Consider the following 15,995-nt stretch of genomic DNA (forward strand, 5'->3'; position numbering starts at 1 on the left):
CGTTTGGAAAACTTTTTTGTCGTGCTTTGCCCAGAAGGCTTGCCATTGAAGAGTTCGTATAACTTGTGAAACGATATGCATACCTTGAAGAGAATGGATATAATGTGTTCCATGAAGCACAGTCTGTATTGTTTTATTTCCAAAAATTTCACATTCAATCATAGCCTCTTCCATTCCACTTCCAATCAAGAAATTACCGGCACAATGTAATGCGATTTTTGCAATGTGGAAAGTGCCCATCATGGGATATATATCCTGAAACTCCAGAGGACAAAAGAGTATTATGTCCGCCACAGTCCGATAAGCTGCTTCATCCCAGGATACCGGAAGAATAGGTTGACCTTGAAGCTGTCCATGAATATGTTGTGTACAGGTCGGCTGCAAAAATCTTTCCCTCACTTTCCAGGTCAGCAACTCGACAAAATACTTCGTCTTGGAAATGGCTAGCTGCAGCTAGAAAGGAGTTTGCACGTGCTGACTCACAAATTCTGTATTTTTTCCCTCACAATCTGTCCCACATTTCCTCTAGTTGCCACGTTTGCGCATATGACGCACGGTAATAGGTACGGCGAAACAAGACTGCTAGATTCTGAACGTTCTCGTTTTCCTGAGCGAAGCGATGGTTTCCGTGGTGGGAATAATGAACATCCTCTCTCTTCCACATCCCTTTCAGTTACCTCAGTTTCCTTTGCTTTTGAAATAGCATCTATATTTTATTTTAAATGTATATGTCTTGTAACGAGTGTTGCCACTGTGGTACACTATTTTCTCTTCATGATTTGCTTTTATACGTTTGCTTACGTCGTCATCACAAATTTCAGCAATTTCTCTTAGTCTTTTAATCCCAGCAGCTGTACTGGTCAATCGTTCCGACGTATTCCGCTGACAAATTACGCATCTGCTGCTGTCGAAGGGCTCTTCTAGGAGTTGACGACTAAGTTGAACACCTGGGGTAATACTTATTGCAGAACTATCAGTCATCCTTGTTTCTTACCTGAAATAAGAAAAGAAGTTGTACTTGTTAATTTTATATAGTTTTTGTGGCATGTAAGTGCACATTCATGGTATGAATATGATTGCTTGGCTCTGTTTTTCTGTGATATCAACTACCAGCAAAAATTGGTTTTCTGTAGTCCTGGAAGGGACACGCTGCATCCTTGTGCAATATGCATCAGTAGCTTTTTATAGTTGGCCGTTAAAGACAACGGTGTTGCCAGCTAGTAAGTTTTCTAAGTGACATTACTGATGATGCCATATTTGAATACAGCGACCTTCAAAACATATACTTTGACACCAAAATCACCTTTCTAAGTACCTTGGTTCACGAGATATACAAACGATTACATATGAGCGGCGGGCATTTTGGAAAATGGCTGCCCAGAGAGAATGAACAGGATACCAGATGTCTACCTAGAATTTTAATTATATTTGGTTACTGTATAACTCATCCCAGCAGTCAAACTCTCCGGACCTAAAAATTTTTACGGGGGTATAGACTGGGCCCTGGACTATAATATTTTACCTTCAAAATACTAAATTACAGATGAGTGTTATACCGGGTGAAACACTTAAAGTGATCCCTCCTTGTAACCAAGGGCCCAACTTCTTAACTTTGGAGGGAGGGCATTCAGATGTGTGTTTCGTTGAAGATAAAGAGAAGAAGAAATAGAGGAGGATTTTAAGATAAACTGAATTCAAATGATGCCAAACTTTGTATATTCATAAAAAATAAATAAATAAATAACCGTATTCATAAAAATGCATGGGGGACCACACGAGCATTGGTGCGGCCCGGATCGGCACCCTTGCTTATAACTTCTAAACTAATTAACAGAAATTGCTGAAATTTTGTATTAATTTCAGAAGGTGGGGGAGTTCGACATACTCGACAAAGTCATCAGATTAACAGTGCTGTCATCTCAGTAAAAAGTTTAACTTTTCAAATAGCACTACGTCAGCTTCTTACATATTTCAAATCTACATGTATGATAAAACATTAAAATAGTACACTTTTTTATTTAGCGTTGCCGACGAAGGACGCTACAATATCACAAGTATCCAAATTTCGGAGGGCTGTACAATAATAATAAAACAACTGAGATGAACAAAGCGATGCATATTTAAAGTGATTTAGTGTCGGATACCACAACCATGATACGATGCATTTTGAATAAATAAGAGCAACGTTACAAGAAATCGGACTATTAATTTTTAAGGCTTTGTTTCGAACGCTGTAATGTCTGTAACCATTTTCTTTCCCCATCCTCACAACCCACCCAAGACAAATTGAATAAATCCAAAATGTATTAGAAAGCACGTTGTAAGGCCGAAGAGACAAAACAGTCACACAGCTAGATGAGTAAAAAGCCTTCCCAAGTAGTTGAATTTGGTTTCTGACACTAAACGAAATATACATATATTTTTATAAATGCTTTTGGGGGCTATGCTGCTGGCTTTATAAATGTCAAAAGTCTGTAATTAACAATTGTAAATATATTTTATTAACAACAAATAACTAACAAGAAAAAGAACGTAGCTACAAAATTGGTTCAATATAGTTAAACACTTGTTAGCCCTGACTTGTATATACAATATGTTATACTCCATTATTACTTTGACATACCATGAGGACCAATAGTCTTTTTAGCAAAAATGGCGTCAACCTCAAGTTAAAAAAATATACTGACAAATAATAATAATTATTATATCTCAAAATGTATGAAATACAACACTCTTATGTTTTCTTTCATATATATCTTATCTGCAATGTAATAATACCAGGACTCAATTTTAATTTCACAAAAAAAGAACAATTTTTAGCATACTAAAAAGTATGGAAATTCACTCACCAGACAATTACGTCAATTGAAGTATTTGGCAATTTTACGTGGCGGGCCAGCAAATTCCCAGCATGCTTCAGTTGATGACAAATAAGAAATTAAATTCGTAAACCAAAAGGAAAATACACTGCCGTAAAATAAAATAATACCCAGACTAACAGAAAATAATAATAATTCGTAAACCAAAAGGAAAATACACTGCCGTAAAATAAAATAATACCCAGACTAACAGAAAATAATAATAACATTTTATAAATAGCTAGTTTCTGAATACATTACATATCACCCTCCTCCGCCTGAAAAAATTCAGGTGATCAGGCTGAACTTTTTTCAGGCCCAGAATATATATAGTAGTCATACCTAGTAATCATACCAGACCTTCTTAAACCTTAGGGATCATTAACATGCATCCGAGGTAAGTAGGTTTTAATAACGACACATGATATGGAAACTTCCTATTTTGAGATTCATTAAACAGCAAGGCTGTGTTTTTACTCAGAAAGGAATCAATAACCACTGGACCAATCCATAAGGGCGACAATGATTTGTTAATAGCATCTTTCGTAGACGAAAAAATATGAGAGCGATACAGCACTCTGTCTCTTTCTGAGAAGGTAACTGGAGTTACTTGTTTATTGTAAACACGTCTTCGTTCGTTCCATACTTTTTCCATATTATGGAATACTTTAGGCCAAATATCTTTGGCCTCTTGAGCTACAATATCGTTATCAAAAATATCCCACCTAGCCATTAAGGGATCAATGGGTTCTCTTCCCATATATAAACGAAACGGACTATATCTAAGTTCTGAATGAACTGTGGCATTAATGCCAAATTGTAATTCTTTCAAATAACTCGACCACTTGTTTTGCTTGTCATGAAAATAACTTCTGATAGCCGTTTTCAAAACTTGCATGTAGCGTTCCACCAGGAAAATAGGGTAAACTACGTATGTGTTTAATACTTAGGCCATACAGGAATGACCTGAAGGTATAACTAGTACAATAAGAAGCCCTGTCTGTAGTGAGGGAAAACGTGAAACCAAATTTTAAAAAAATGTTATATAGTTCGCGTGTAATAGTAGTACTATTGGCCTTTCGCAATGGAATTAAGTGTAAAAAATGTGTGCAGTTGTCAAGTACCAATAGAATAACCAGAACTAGTTGAAGAATAGCCTGAATGGAATAACCAGAACTAGTTGAAAGAGGACCCGCCAAATCGGCGAAAAGATGTCCATGAGGAATCTTATTATATTTCGATATTAATTCCCCTTGAGGTTTGGCTAGTCTAGGTTTCGAAATTTGACAAGTGTAGCAAGTGGTTACAAAACACCTAATATCCGCCATCATATTCGGCCAAGTGAAGAGCCTACGAACCTTACACAAAGTTTTAAAATAGCCAATATGATTGCCCGTTAGCCGAAATTCATGATAGTAACTCACGATCATATTTCTCAAACATGAGGGTAACAGTATTTTATACTCAACATTACAAGCCTTAGTTCGCTGGTAAAGGATACCATTTTCTATCCTATAGTCATCTAACTTATTATCATTAAATGGTACTTGTTGATATAAATCTTTCGTGTCAGATTCAGTTTTTTGATAATTTCTAATATCGCCATATGCTAAAGGCAGTTCTCGCAAACTACATATAAAATTTTTAGCATAAACATCCTCGTCCAATGATGGTTCATCTAATACATCATACAAATTGGTATCATATATGCGGGTGAGAAAATCTGGTATTAAATTCTGCCCCGAAGTAATATCTTCCGTCTTAAAATGGAATTCAAAAAGACCCTGAATTATGTTGCCATAACGAGATATTTTCTTAGGATTGCGTAACATATGTACCAAACTCATATTGTCTGTTAAGATAGTAAATTCATTTACCAAGAACTGCTGAAATCTAATCACCGCATTAAAGATACTAAGCAGTTCCAGTTTAAAGTTAGTACGATTAGCGTCAGTCTCCTTTAAACGTTTAGGGTAGAAAGCAACTGGGACTATGGAACCATCAATTATCTTCTGTGAAATTGTCGCAGCCAGGTATTTTAGAGATGCATCCGCCTGAAGATAAAATCTCTTATTAAAATCAGGAACCTTTAATATTACATTTTCTTCAAAGGCTTCCATTATTCTTTTTAAGGCATCAGCCTGCCTAGGCAACATTATTTCCGCATAATTAGGACAATGGGTTCGCATAATATCCTAGAGCTCCTAGTAGTTTCTGTACCCGTTTTCTACAATGGGGAGGTGGCAATCGAGGGATCGCCTCAATACGCTCAGGGAGTAATGAAACATTACCATCAGAAAACGAGAAACCCAAATACTGAATAGAAGTTTGAAACAGCTTACACTTTTGAGACGATATCGTGATCCCTCTAGAACGCAATCTAGAAAATACCTCAAGCAACAAATTCTTGTGAGATTCTACATCAGAAGAAGTTAGGACAATATCGTCAATATAAAAATCAACACCCTTTCCTTTTAAATCAACCAGCACATCATACAAAACACGAGTAATTACTTGACTTCCTATCTTTATTCCCATTGGGATTCTATTCCACACATAGGTTTTTCATAAATTAAACATAACTTTCTTACAAGGCTGTCTGTATTCTTTATTATAAATTAACGAGAAATGTAACAGTTTCGGAAGTATATCACTTCCTTCTTCAGACTACTATTTCAACTGAAATCATAGATAACATAACATAATTTGTTATCTCTACCAATCAAGAATCATCTTCTTCATTAAAATTCAAAATATATGCCCATTGTTGTGACAATTTTAAACTCTTAACAGAAATCATACATTGTTACCTAATCTTTATATTTCTTGTAATATATATTAACTAAATTAAATACTAATTAACTATCTAAATATAGAAATTTTGTACCTAATATTGAATACTAAATTTTCTACCTGAATATTCATTACTAATTAACTACTTGAATATTGAAAAACATATAAATAAACTTTTAACCCTATATTGTCCTTATATTCTACTTTTCTTCTTTCTTCTCTTTTCAAAATGTCCTCCCATTCTTCATTAATATTCAAACCACTATTCAAGTTCATAGCTTTAACGTACACTTCTTTTATCCTCTTCGCTTCTCTCCACTTCCTAACCAGTTGTCTCCCTTCATATTCTAATATTTTCGCTCCTTCCCAGTTTTGAATTTTAATGAAGAAGATGATTCTTGATTGGTAGAGATAACAAATTATGTTATGTTATCTATGATTTCAGTTGAAATAGTAGTCTGAAGAAGGAAGTGATATACTTCCGAAACTGTTACATTTCTCGTTAATTTATAATAAAAAATACAGACAGCCTTGTAAGAAAGTTATGTTTAATTTATGTTTAAGATGGACACAAGGCCTTTTTTATAAAAATATATAGGTTTTTCTTTAAAAAGCGAAGGCCGTATAGGCCCTACTAGTCTCGGCAAGGACGATTTGATGAAAGCTCCGTTTTGCATCGATATGTGATATTATCTTAGCGTTAGCTAACGAAACCATACATTCTTCTACATTAGGACGGATCATATTGTCACGCATTAAATGCTCATTTAATTTCGCGTAATTCAAAACGACTCTACCTTCCCCTTTGGAATTTTTAACAATGAAACAAGGAGATCTGTAATCAAGAGTTTCGCTTCTTCAATGACCCCATTTCGCTTATATTCCTTTATAAATTTCCTCATCTCATTTCTGTGAGCTTTAGACAACGGATATTGTTTTTCGCAAAAAACAGCATTATTCTTTAATTTTAAGTGATATTCAAAATTAGTAACCTTACCTATTTTATCTGTAAGAACTTTTTTAAATTCATCACACAAATATTGAACAAACGAACTTAATGTAGGATTTGTAACAAGTAACTTTTTATCCACACCTTTTATAATACTATTGATATCAACACTACTAGCCAAAGTGGCCGCATTATCTAAACTAGAACAGTACATTTCATATTCCACTGGTTGAACGTCCGGCACAAACAGGTCTATAGGAAAACAGCTGTTATTTACATTTTGCCTTTTTGTAGATAAACGTTCATTTTTCGCTGGCAAATTATAAGCACTCGCTGAACGTGTGGACTGCCGCTTCTCATGATTATTAATAGATAAAGACCTCATCTGGTGATTTTGAATGTCAGTGGCATATCTTATCGAGACATCCACCACCAGAAGCGCCAGTAATCCGGTTCCCCCAAGGCGAAGACGAAGACCTCAGATAGATCGACGATCATTTGTATTGTTAAATGTTCGAACAGCGCAGGAAGTATCTGAGATGACAGCATCCCCAAAAAGAGCGGTATTGGATGCCCTTCATCGACAGACTTCCTGCAAGTAGAATCAAAAGCATCAGTATCCATGTTGGAAAAAGATCCAGGGGAGGGTGGGGGGTAATTTATTATATGTAACCATTTTCTCTCCCCATCCTCACAGCCCACCCAAGACAAATTGCATAAATCCAAAATGTATTAGAAAGCACGTTGTAAGGCCGAAGAGACAAAACAGTCATACAGCTGGATGAGTAAAAAGCCTTCCCAAGTAGTTGAGCTTGGTTTCTGGCACTAAACGAAATATACATATATTTTTATAAATGCTTTTGAGGGTTATGCTGCTGGCTTTATAAATGTCAAAAGTCGGTAATTAACAATTGTAAATATATTTTATTAACAACAAATAACTAACAAGAAAAAGAACGTAGCTACGAAATTGGTAAACAGTTGTTAGCCCTGACTTGTATATACAATAGTCCATTATTACTTTGACATACCATGAGGACACAATAGTCTTTTTAGCAAAAGTGGCGTCAACCTCAAGTTAAAAAAATATACTGACAAATAATAATAATTATATCTCAAAATGTATGAAATACAACACTCTTAAGTTTTCTTTCATATATCTTATCTGCAATATAATAATACCAGAACTGAATTTTACTTTCACAAAAAAAGAACAATTTTAGCATACTAAAAAAATGTGAAAGTTCACTCACCAGACAATTACGTCAACTGAAGTATCTGGCAATTTTACATGGCGGGCCAGCAAATTCCCAGCATGCTTCAGTTGATGGCAAATAAGAAATTAAATTCGTAAACCAAAAGGAAAATACATTGCCGTAAAATAAAATAGTACTCAGAGTAACAGAAAATAATAATAATAATAATAATAATAATAATATTTTATAAATAGCTAGTTCCTGACGTTTTAATTGTATTGAGGACATTTCATTTTCAAGATTTTATGAATAAAATAGCGATAACGCAGGTATCTTCGTATTGAAATTGTGAGAATATTATTGGTGTTCAGTAAGGTAAAATGTGTTTTTTGATTAGATTAAAAGCAAGCCGAAATTATGAATTATTAACTTTTCGTATAGTTTTAGATTTGTGAGCCGAAAGACATATACTGCGTCATAATAGTCAAACAAAGGTGGAATAAGTATATTCGTTAACTACAGTTTTAATGTAGAGGTTAAGTGATCTTTCACTTTCTGAAGATGGCGTAATAGAGTAATTGCTTTATTACACTGATTAGAAATGTGTGAATATAATAAATTAACAAATGCAAAACATACATACACAGCAGTAGTCTTAAAGATTAAAATGAACATTACAAAATTAACGAAATGTTAACGGAGCTGATGGTCCGTTACATATTCCTATATTTAATTTGCGGAGATAGTGGATGAAGAGTAAGAATCATACTCGTTACCAAAACACTATAAACAAAAAGAGTTCTGTATTTCGAGGAGAAAACATTATTTCTTACCTTGCATGCTGAAAATGTATAGTAAAATAGGCAATTTCAAAGTGTGTCTGGGCCCTTTTCCAATGTGTCATCTTCTGCAACGTTACCAACTAAAACATTATAATACAAAACTGTAGCAAAGAGAAGAAGAAAAAGTTCAAACCACAGTTTCTAAATACGTTAACTATGTAGAAATGTCATATGGCGTTTCACATTCTGTTATTTAGAAAATATTTCCTTACCATTTGTTGTTCTTCGAATTTGTTCTTAACAGATTTGAACAAGCATGTGCAACATTTTTCATGGGAATTATAGATTAATATACAGTTTTCATTATCAAAACATCGTTAGTGACTATCTTCTCGTTTTGTTCACAACAACCATAGGTTGGTGGGCAACATGGAAATTTTAAAGCTTTTCTCTCCCTTGGAAGAGCTGTTTCGTACTTTGATAAGGTCTCTTCTTCGTAACTACATCTAGATGTTCTATCCTTGGTCTTCCTGTTCCTGATTTTCCTTCTGCCTTTTCCTCTACCAGCACGGTGATCCAATCAGAGTGCCGTATAAGATGGCCAAGCATGCTGTTTCTTCTTTTTCCTATTATCTTCATGATCAGTTGTCCTTCATTAGCTTCCTTTAGTACGTCTTCATTCCTTTTCCCTTCGGGCCATAATATGCGCAGCATTCTGCGCCAACACCACATTTCGAATGCTTTCAGCTTGGATATTTCAGTTTTCTCAATGTCCACGTCTCTGATCCGTAAAGCGCCACGCTCCATACCAGAGTCTTAATAAATCGTTTATGGATGTCCAACGATATATTTCTTTATGTTAGTAGTCCTCTTTTCCTATTGGATGCTTGTTTAGCCTGCGCTATTCTTGAACTTATGTCTTTTTCACTTCTTCTGTCCGAGGATATTAGATTTCCTAAATAGGGGAACATCTTAACGTCTTCGATTTTCTCTCCATCTAGCCATACGTTTGTCCTTTCCTGTCCTGCTCTTGTGCATTTTATCACTTTGGTTTCTTCTTATTTATCTTCATTTTGCATGTTTTTTCCAGTTGGTCGTTCAAGTTTGAAAGTGCTTCCTGCAAGTTCTTTTCGTTCTCCACTATCAGTGGTATGTCGTCAGCAAACCTTATTGTGCTATATATATTTTTTAAAAAACCCTGGCCATTTACTTTTACGCCTTTCGTGTTTTCATCAAAGAATTCTTTCATAGCCTCTTCTATGTAGACGTTGAACAGGAGAGGTGAAAGTCCACGTCCTTGCCTTACTCCTTTATTTATTCTTGTTTCACGTTCTACATTTCTGACATTCCACAGTTAACGACAGAACGTAATAAAATAGTTTGTTTTGCAATATGATATGAAATAACTTTACTGCATTGTAACGATTTTCCATGTGATGTGTTTTCTACGTAGTTAATCAACATATTTAGAAAGTGCGGATTGTACTTGTATATTTTCTCTTTGCTAAGGTTTTCTCTTGCCATTTTAGCTGGTAACGTGGCGGAAGAAGACACGCCCTAAAATTGTCTAATTTACCTTACGTTTTCAGGTTTCCTCCAAATACTAAATATGCATTCTATAGCTTCCATAAGTGAAGTTTCATAATGTAACGACAATGACTTGCGTGTCGGGATCGTTATGAGAGGCACCCACGAAGTGCGGGGTAAGTTTTACAGATTTGATTGAAATGAAAAACATTAATCTGAACGTATTGAATGGTAGCTATAAAGGTGTAAGGAATTAGATGGTAAAGCAAAGGAATAACGACTAATTTCGAACAGTCTCATCCCAAACTGACGTAGGTCCAATCTTCCCCATCTTACTCATTGGTGATGACAGGCGCTGTCCAAAGATTTTATAACGAGATACTTTGTATAAATTGATAGTTACTTGTATTTTTGGGCAGAAAGTGCTTCTACATAAGCACTATACCAAATATAATGTTAATTTAAAAATAACAAAAGAAAAATGTTTTCAAAATATATAAAAAACATACATTATAATATAGTTAGTTGCTATGTAGTTGTTGATAGATACCTAACAAACATGTACGATTGCAATACAGTCTATGTACATATTCGTTCAAAGAGAATCCACGAATAAAATTGTTTAAAACGTATCATCGTTTTGTAATTTCAATATAAAAGGTGAGAATACTAGTAAATGTAATCACGGAAGATATTTTAATGTGTAAACAAATACTACCACTCAAGATCTACTTATATTATTAGCCGAACCAGGTTGATGACTACCTTTGGTGAGTCGTTGTAAAAATTTTGGTGCCGAAACCCGGGATCTCAGCAAGAACCTCCTTAGCTAAGAATGCTTTCGCTCTGTGGGCGTCATCTATCTTCTGGAACTCCCTGTAGGGAACAAACTGGACAATGTCCCTGGCAGCCACTCGGCCGTTCATCTCCAGTGGGATAGTGTCAGCATCTAGTTCGTTCATGGCATCGAAGTCTGCATTTCCAATACCCACGATAATGATCGACATAGGAAGGGTGGACGCTTGGATAATGGCCTCTTTGGTGAGCGGCATGTCAGTGATCACTCCATCTGTGAGGATGAGCAAAATGAAGTAATGAGAACCATCACGATACGCTGATGCAAATTGAGAAACGTGTCTGATCACAGGACTGAAGTTCGTTGGCCCATACAACTGGACTTTTCGAATGCACTCTCTGTATGCTGCAAGGACACCTGGGATGTCTTGACAATATGGATTGGTTGGATGCAAGTTGACGTAAAACTCATGGGACACTCGGCCATCTGGGGGCAGACGAGCACCAAACCCCAGCACAGGGAACAGCTTGTCGCTGTCGTAGTCCTGGATGATTTCTCCAACTGTTGCCAATGCCTGTTCATATGGGTTGGAATAATTGCTAATATAATGAAGTGATGTTGGCACTTGAGGATTCCCATTTGAAGCAGTGAAATCTATCGCTATGGTACAATTCAATTCCATTCCACCCATAATATAATCTAAGAAAGAATACACTTTTTTCTGTTCGAAGTGAACCAAATGAATTTCTCCTGAGTTTCTATAACCTGGATACTTTTGTTTTTTCTTTGGATGGATCAAAGTATAGACATTGCTCTGTCCTGGACCTTCCTTCAGCTGTCTTAAGGTTACAAAACATTCACCAACGAGGCTTAAAGCTCCTGTGAAACTATAATCGTAACACGTCACTCAGACACTGCGATCATCGTCACCTCCACACAACGTTCTAATAGGAATTGTGAACGGTTTCCAGTTGGGGTTAAGGTTATACTTCACAACCTCCGTCCTATACACTACTACGTATTCCCCTCGCTCATTCACTCGGGAGAACTCTAAAAACGGACACGTGGAAAACAAAAACCCTTTTTTGTCCAAAGTTCGACCACAAAACTGAAGCACAACCTCATCTTTAAGCGACGACAGTTCTTCTGCGGAAACTATGAGAACACCCGCGTGAGCAGGCATTCCCTGAAGCGGCATCTCCAATCTCCCGCCAGACATTATCTGTCCCAGAGTGCATTCGCAGTAGCCGAGGAAGTCCTGGTCTTTGAGCGATGACGTTTTCTTATCTTCATCGTAAACCTCAAACTTCAAATGCTGTTTCTCTTCAAAGCGATAGTACATTTGAACTTTGGTTGCGAAGTCCGGATTCAGGTTGTTGTAAATTACTTCCGTTCGACAGATCTCTTGCGAATTTGCCTCCTCGAACACTTTCGTGTAAACAACACAAAAAGGATCTGATTTGGAAAATACGTCCATATCGAGAACATTCCTGCAAGATATTGTCAACTCCACTTCTGATGTCGGTTCAGCTGCCGTTCCAGGTACAAAGTGAGCCATGGCGACTTTTTCAAAATCCAAGCTCCCTTGTAACTTTTATATTCAGTCCCATCGTCGGGCGACATTTTATATAACGAGATACTTTGTATAAATTGATAATTACTTGTATTTTTGGGCAGAAAGTGCTTCTACATAAGCACTATACCAAATATAATGTTAATTTAAAAATAACAAAAGAAGAATGTTTTCAAAATATATAAAAAACATACATTATAATATAGTTAGTTGCTATGTAGTTGTTGATAGATACCTAACAAACATGTACGATTGCAATACAGTCTATGTACATATTCGTTCAAAGAGAATCCACGAATAAAATTGTTTAAAACGTATCATCGTTTTGTAATTTCAATATAAAAGGTGAGAATACTAGTAAATGTAATCACGGAAGATATTTTAATGTGTAAACAAATACTACCACTCAAGATCTACTTATATTATTAGCCGAACCAGGTTGATGACTACCTTTGGTGAGTCGTTGTAACGTTTTGATAATATCCGTGATGAAGACTTGTCCGACAATCGACCATAGCATCGAATGTCGGATCGAAGGCAGGTGACGTCGATGTGTCCCCCGTTGTGGTTGAGATCCAAATACCACGATTAATCAAACTTTCTCAAGTGTTTTTATTTTGACTGTTCCTCTGACGTCATGAAGGAAGCGAAGGTGGTGACACTCACAAGATGGCATGCACAGTCAATTACTAAATTGACACAGCCAAAGTACATACAGATGGTGATCGGAAAAATGGAAACACCTGTAGTTGGCAACACGTCAGATGTATGGGTTGGCAGTGGTGTCGTGGCGCCCGCAGCAGCGGACCGCTGGTGGTGGTGTGTTAGGTCGGTCTCCATACTACGTCAGGCGCAGTGGAACAGCAGTGTCCAGTCGTTGCATCAGACGGAGGTAGTGTAAAATGGGAGATATCTCAGATTTTCAAAGAGGGCAAACTGTTGGTGCGCTGTTATGTGGAGTGAATGTGACGGCAGTGGATACTGTGTTAGGTGTGTCGCGCGGGACAGTGTCGAAGGTGATGACGGCCTACACAACACACGGGAAAACCACATCGGGGAAGCGGAACAGTGGGCGGAAGAAAATAATGAGTGACAGGTCACGCCGGGTATTAAAGCGCATTGTCACACAGAACCGTCGTACCACTGCGGAGCAAGTGACGGAGGAACTCAATCAGCACCTCCCCCACCCTGTTTCGACAATCACAGTCCACCGCGAATTACATGGCATGAACTTACGGGGTCGTGTTGCACGGGACAAACCGCTCATCAGGGACCATAACGCTTTCGCACGCCGCAAATGGTGCCGCGACCATGCAACTTGGACCGTTGAGGACTGGAAATGTGTGATATGGTCGGATGAGTCATCCTTCACCCTATTCCCAACCACGGGCCGTGTTTATGTGTGGAGAACGCCCAAAGAAGCTTATGATCTGCAGTGTCTCCGCCCAACTGTGAAACATGGCGGTGGCTCGGTGATACTGTGGGCCGCCATATCATGGTTTTCATTGGGTCCTGCGGTCACACTTAGCGGACGAATCACTGCCAACGATTATGTCACAATTTTAGGAGACCACTTGCATCCTATGGTCCGGATGTTATTCCTGGACAATGACGCCATCTTCCAGGATGATAATGCACCCATTCACACAGCTGGTGTTGTTGCAGCGTGGTTTGAGGAACATCGGGATGAAGTTCAACACCTCCCCTGGCCCGCCCAATCCCCAAATCTCAACATAATTGAACATCTGTGGTCCGTCTTGGAAACACGACTCTGGTGACGATTTCCAACTCCATCCTCTCTCACAGAACTGGCCGATGTCCTGCACGAGGGATGGTGTAAAATTCCACTTGCTACCATTCACGACCTCTATGCCTCCATCCCACGTCACATCAAGGCTGTTCTGAAGGCGAAAGGTGGCCCGACACCATATTAATCTGGTAAGTTGCAATTTCCTTCAGGTGTTTCCATTTTTCTGATCACCATCTGTATGTCTTTATGTCGATGATAAACATAAAGCAGCTATACTTCCTACTAGGCTGCTAACGTCGTCAGGATCACATAGATCAAAAGCAGAAAGAGAGCAACTTCCGAGAGTCAAAGTACCTACTACCCAACAACAATACTTCCTTATTGTCTCAATGTCTAACAGGTAGATTATCGGAGCGAGCTTTGATTCGATGTTGGTGCATGACAATGAAGGCTCAGTAAAAACAAACTTATTGAGAAAGCATCTGATCTAAACAAAACTGAATTTCAAGCTAATTTGTGTGAAACTTTAGTAATGCGTCGTCAGGGGGAAAAGGTAATGGGAAATGCTACCAATATTTATTACAAATCATTTACAAATACAAAGACTTCCTTGTAGTTGTGCAAACAAACTGTAAGTAATTAGTTATTTCCTTGTAAAATTCGATGTCAGCGGCAATGTCGGTGTAAATAACATCTAAAGGCGATGACCTCCAACAGCGAAGCCTGTTAGGCTCCCAATGGGTGACTAATTGGATTTTGATGTAAATGAAGTTGCTGGTTCTGAATTCTTATCCCATAACAGTAATGTCTAATTTATTATATTAACAGAGATAGAAGTGCATTCACACTTCCAGTTTTTCACATCTTGCAACGTCAGACAACCAACAATGCAGTTATGACTGGTTCAGAACTAAGTAAGGCGTTCTACAGGTGCTTTAGTTTGTACAAAAGATGTCAGTATAGCAAATGACAAAAAATAGAAAAATATTCATGCCTCTACAATGAATAAAAAATCGGGTAGAAAACATCTTTTAGTATCTACAGAGCAACTGATATCAATGAATGTTTTATATTATTCGTTTCAACGTTACCTTCAGTTTTGTTAGTTTTCAGTTTTAATATATCTACTGAAACTTTTTCATGAAAAAATTATCATGTCATGCGGTTTGATTTGACTCTGATCTTTGTATTACAAGAATTTATCTTATCCGCAAAACCATCGTAGTTTTCATTTAAAAAGTGTATAATTATTATGTGACATTTACACACTAAAGCTAACAAGAATATTTTCTGGTGGTATATTATTGGTTTCCAGTGTGTTTGGAAAATGCAGTCGAAAGGAAAAAAGACAATCTATGAAAGCAAAAGCAAGATGTGCAATGTCTTACGTACACAGTAACAATTTAGATCTTTGTTAAATACGATCCAATGTTTCAAATCAAACATAAAAACGATCAAATGTTTCAAATCAATGGTTTGCGACACTTTCGCTTCATACGAAAGAAACCTTGGTGTATCGTATTTATATGTTATCGAGAAATGTTTCGTCTGCTCTGCCTCCTTCAGATTCGGATTGAGGCGTCAATCACTTTGTTTTGTAACCCATGCTGTGACTTTTATCGCTTACAATGACAATAATGGAAGCTGCCCACCCAACCTTGCTGGTTTGTTTTTGTAAATAAACCGTCGATCTCTTACCACCCTTGCGAAACCAATGGCAGGCGACAAAGAAGACTGATGGTTTGAAACTCGCATAGTCGCATTGCCTGTA

At 37.2% G+C, this 15,995-nt stretch overlaps 1 pseudogene; it reads right to left on the bottom strand.

Moving 5' to 3' along the window:
• Positions 1-11,808: 11,808 nt before the first annotated feature.
• Positions 11,809-12,459, bottom strand: LOC145671571 (copine-8 pseudogene; annotated as a pseudogene).
• Between the last annotated feature and the right edge of the window lie 3,536 nt (positions 12,460-15,995).

Source organism: Thermobia domestica, chromosome 15, assembly GCF_964235325.1.
Source record: "Thermobia domestica chromosome 15, izTheDome1.hap1.1, whole genome shotgun sequence".
Taxonomy (NCBI): domain Eukaryota; kingdom Metazoa; phylum Arthropoda; class Insecta; order Zygentoma; family Lepismatidae; genus Thermobia; species Thermobia domestica.